This window comes from Arachis hypogaea, chromosome 20 (assembly GCF_003086295.3).
Source record: "Arachis hypogaea cultivar Tifrunner chromosome 20, arahy.Tifrunner.gnm2.J5K5, whole genome shotgun sequence".
NCBI classification, from domain to species: domain Eukaryota; kingdom Viridiplantae; phylum Streptophyta; class Magnoliopsida; order Fabales; family Fabaceae; genus Arachis; species Arachis hypogaea.
Window position 1 is genome coordinate 87,573,661 of NC_092055.1, and position 5,249 is coordinate 87,578,909.

Genomic DNA, 5,249 nt, shown 5'->3' on the forward strand with positions numbered 1-5,249 from the left:
TTAGAACAAGTGTGTAGCCCCTCCTTTTGTGGTGTCTGAACCTTCTTTGTTTGGTTGTCCAATCTATCCCTTTTAATGCTCCTTTTCTTTTCCTATAAAGACAAACTAAGAAAAGTAAGAAAGGATATTAAAATGACCATATGAACTTTACGGCTAATATTAATAAAAGGGAAGAAAAGATTTGATTGTTTATTTATGAATTCCAACTTACTAACTAACTATTGGTGGGTCCTTATATGCATTTTGGTGGCACCATGGGGTGACACCAAACTTAGTTTGAAGCAATGTGATGAAAAGTTTTGTTCAAAGCACCCAAGACTACCATACATCTTGGTTTGCTTTGAACACCAAACTTGTTCTTCACTATATACTGCATGATAAAGATTTCACCAAGTGTTTGTCAAGTTTGGGTTGAAATTCATAAACATTGATTTATTCATTATTTTAAAAACATATAAAACATGGGTTGCCTCCCATGAAGCGCTTCTTTAGCATCACTAGCTTGACGTTTTTCCTTCATCAGGGTGGTTGGTAGTGCTTAAAGTCCTCCCCTCTTGCTGTGGACTTATATCCATTGATTGGATCAATGATCTCCACATGTTTCAGGGAAAGAACTCTGTTGATAGTGAAGACCTTGGGTAACTGAGATGGTACAGTAGGGAGATTAGGGGGAATATCTGGGAAGTAAGCTGAGACAACTCTATCCCCTGGAGAGAAGTCTTCCGTAGGGATTTTCTTGTTCCTCCACCTCCTTGGTACCTTCTTCTTTCTTTCTTTTGAGGTTGCCTTCCCCTTGGTGACCTCTTCTTCTAAAGGATTTGTGATGCTGTCTTCACCTACCTCTAGAGGTTTAGGTTCCTCCAACTTTTCCTTGAGCTGTGGCAATTGCTGTTTTCCTTGTTTATCTATTAAGGGGATCTCAGAATGAACTGGCTATGCTTCAGTGCTTGTTTCCTCCTTCAGTGTCTCATTATCATTTGTGCTTAGTTCCTTGTCCTCTTGATCTATTTCTTGTGAGAGTTTGAAAACATTGAAGCTGAGTCGTTCATCATGGATTCTCAATATTAGCTCCCCTTTCTCTACATCGATAAATGCTCTGGCCGTAGCTAGGAATGGTCTTCCCAATATGATTGGATGAGTGTGACTCTCTTCCATGTCCAGGATGACAAAGTCTGTTGGGAGAAAGTATTTCCCAACCATTAGCAACACATTTTCCACCACTCCTATTACTTGCTTTTGAGTTTTGTCAGCCAGTCTAATGATTACATCTGTGGGTATTATCTCATTGATCTGCAGCCTCTTCACCAGGGATAAGGGCAGTAAGTTGATGCTGGCCCCCAAATCACATAGTGCTCTATCGAACATATTTTCACCTATGGCACAAGGGATGTGAAAACTCCCTGGGTCTCTTCTTTTTGTAGGCAACTCAGGTTGAATAAGGGCACTACATTCCTTGTTCATCACTATAGTCTGGCCTCCTTTAAGTGAGCTTTTCCTGGGAAGAAGTTCCTTCATATACTTGATGAATGTAGGCATTTGTTGAATTGCCTTGATGAATGGTATGTTCACATGCAGAGATGCAAACAAGTCTAGGAACCTTGAGTATATTCTTTTTCCCACAGCACCATTGAGCAGTTGAGGGAAGGGTGCATAGAGCTTCAGCAGCTCTTGTTGTGAGATTTCTGGTTCTTGGTGATCTTTATCCTCCTCCTTTGTTGAATTGTCTTCAGGTTGTTCGAAAAGTGTGTTTTGCTTGTCTTCGGTCTCTTGATCACTTGTAGTGACCATTTTGCAATCTTCCCATCTTACTTTCTTTGCTTCTCCTTTGGGGTTTTTCTCCGTGTCACTTGGGAAGCTATTAGTAGGTTTGGGAATCTTCTCAGCTAAATATCCCACCTGGAATTCCAGCTTCCTAATGGTCTCTCCCTGGTTCTTAATATTGGCTCGCACCTCCTCTTTGAACACCTTATTTTCTTGAATCTCTTGGCATATTCCTTCAAGTAAGGCTTCAATCTTAGAGAGCTTGTCATCAATTGATGAGTGATTCAGAGCGGATGTGCTATTTTGGTTTTGATAAGCATGTGGAGAAGTGTTGTTGTGGGGGTGTTGAGATGTCCTCTGTGTGAACTGCTGATGAGCTGTATTGTTGTTGGAGTTGTAACGTCTCTGGTCTTGGTTTTGATCTTGCTCACTTCCCCACCCAAAGTTTGGGTGGTTTCTCCATCCAGGGTTGTAGGTCTTGGAGTATGGATCATAGTTTTTCCTTGGTGAATTCCCAATGTAGTTGGCTTGCTCCTGACTACCCTCTGCTTCTTCATTCACTCCTTCTTGGGTTGTTGATGAAGTGGAGATCGCTGCTACTTGGTTCCTCTCCATCTTCTTGGTGAGGTCAGCCAGCTGCTGGGTAATGAGCTTGTTTTGGGCCAACAGAGCATCTACATTGTTTAGCTCCATTACTCCTCTTGTGTTCCCTCTTTCGGAAGCATAGAAGTAGTCGTTCTCTACTACTGTTTCAATAACATTTATGGCTTCCTCAATAGTCTTCTTCTTGTTCAAAGATCCTCCGGATGAATGGTCTACGGCCTTCTTTGACTCATAAGAGAGCCCTTCATAGAAAATGTGCAGCTGCACCCATTCGTTGAACATGTCAAGTGAACACCTCCTTGTTAAGTCCTTGAACCTCTCCCATGCTTCATATAGAGTCTCACCATCTTGTTGCCTGAAAGTTTGGACCTCAGCTCTCAGCCTATTGATTCGTTGAGGAGGGTAAAATCTTGCTAAGAATTTGTTCATCACGTCTTCCCAAGTTGTCAAGCTTTCCCTTGGGAAAGATTCCAGCCACTTGGCTGCTTTGTCCCTAAGTGAGAATGGAAACAAGAGCAGTCTATAGGTATCAGGATGAATACCATTAGACTTCACTGTGTCACATATCCTCAGGAAGGTGGTTAGATGTTGATTGGGGTCTTCTTGAACACCTCCTCCAAACGAACAGTTGTTCTGAACGAGGGTGATGAGCTGTGGTTTAAGTTCAAAGTTGTTGGCATGGATTGTTGGCTTTTGGATGCTACTTCCATAATTTCCTGGGTTTGGATTGATGTAAGAGCCCAAAACTCTTCTATCCTCCCCAGCATGATTTGCTCTACCTCCTCCCCCATGGTTGTGATCTTCTTCTTCATGATGGTTTTCCATGTTGTCTTCCATGTTTGGTTCAAAGAATTCCTCTTCTTCCTCAGCACCAACCACTTTCTTTCCTCTTGCCTCCTTCCGTAATCTAAGAAAGGTCCTCTTAGGTTCAGAATCGAAGGAAGTTGAAGCTCCGCTTCTTCTCCCTGTCATACAACCATTAAGTGCAAGCAAGAAAACATAGGTGCAGAAAGTATTTGTGTCAAAATTACTGTTAGTTGTGGGTGATGCAATATATCAAACAGTTAGTGGGTTAACAAACAGAATTAAAAATAACAAAGAAAAACAAAAGAGTAGAAGGGGAAGGGAAAAAGTTTAACTAAAACAAAAAGTAAATCACTCAAACAGAAAATGAAATTCACAAAATAAAAATGCTCAATCTAGTGATCTTCCAATTTAATCATTGTTGATGCACAATCAATCCCCGGCAACGGCGTCATAAACTTGATGCACGAAAAATTTGTCTCATAACAAATCTCTCTTCGGCAAGTATACCGAATTTGTCGTCAAGTAAAAACTCACAATAGAGTGAGGTCGAATCCCACAGGGATTGATTGATCAAGCAACTTTAATTAGAAGAATGTTCTAGTTGAGCGAATCCAGAATTTGGGTTGAGAGTTGCAGAAAATAAAATGGCAGGAATGTAAATAACAGAAAAGTAAATGTTAGAATTAAAGGACTGGAAGTAAATGACTGAAAATAAATTGCAGAATTGTAAACGGGAATGGGGGATTTGCTCATAAAAGTAAGTGGCAGAAATTAAAGAGAATGGGTAAGATCGGAGATGGGGAGTTCATTGGGCTTAGGAGATGTTACAATTCTCCGGATCAAGTTCATTTTCATCTCTTCCTCAATCAATGCACTCATTGATCTCCTTAGCAATCTTAATTGATTGAATTACAATTCCTTGCAATTCAATCTCTCAAGTCTTGATCAATAGACAATTCCTTGGTCAATTGCTCATGAGAAGAGATGAAGTATGGTCACTGATTATACCACATGCATTTCCCAAATCAAGTATTGAGAGGGTTATAGTCACATACCCATCCAAACCCAATTTGGTCCAGCATGAGAAAGTATATCTAGCTTGACCTCTTCATTCAACTTTCAAGGTTCAAAAGAGATCCAAGTTTGAATAGCTTCTTTTCCAAGATAACTACTCAATTGGATGAAGATCGAAAGCTTTCATGTAAAATCAAGAGAAAAGATAGAAGAAGAATAATGAAAATTAGTATTGATCCATCAAATTACAACAGAGCTCCCTAACCCAATGAAAGGGGTTTAGTTGTTCATAGCTCTTGAAAATGAAAACAAAGATGGAGAATATATCATAAAACTGGAAAATGCAGAGAAAGTTAAATACAGAGAGTAGTACCTTTTTCTAGACTCCAGAACTCCTTAACAATTCAAAGCTACTCCTATATATACTATTTCTCTCAGCTTCTAGTTGGCTCTTCAAGTCTTGGGCCTTTGGATCTTGAGTTTAAAGCAGTTCTTTTCTTTATTTGGGCTTGGCTTTACTTGCAGAGAGAAAGTGCTAAGTGGACAGAGACTTTAGCTCAGGGTGTTAGAGGTGTTAACATTTAGTGAAAGTATAAGTTCGAGAACGTTAGTGACACTTAACATTTTCACTAACGTTCCAATGTACCCCTTTGCCTCACGTTAGAGCCCATGTTAACTAGGTTAACGTGGCTTCTAATGTGGCCTTGCCAACCTTCGAGAACGTTAGTGACACTCAACATTGTCACTAACGTTCCAGTGTGCCCCTTTTTGCTTCACGTTAAAGCCCACGTTAACGAGGTTAACGTGGCTTCTAACGTGGCCTTGCCAAACTTTGAGAACGTTAGTGACACTCAACATTGTCACTAACGTTCCAATGTGCCCCTAGATCTCACGTTAGAGTCCACGTTAACTAGGTTAACGTGGCTTCTAACGTGCCCATTCTTAGCCATCCCAACGTTAGTGACAATGTTGAGTGTCACTAACGTTGGCTCATCATTCATTCCTCATCGTTAGCTTCCATGTTAACTAAGTTAACGTGAAAGTTAACGTGGCTCCCTGGGGCG

At 40.6% G+C, this 5,249-nt stretch overlaps 1 pseudogene; it reads left to right on the forward strand.

Moving 5' to 3' along the window:
* The first annotated feature begins 2,649 nt into the window (after positions 1–2,649).
* LOC112788721 (small nucleolar RNA R71) lies at positions 2,650–2,748 on the forward strand (annotated as a pseudogene).
* Positions 2,749–5,249: the final 2,501 nt, after the last annotated feature.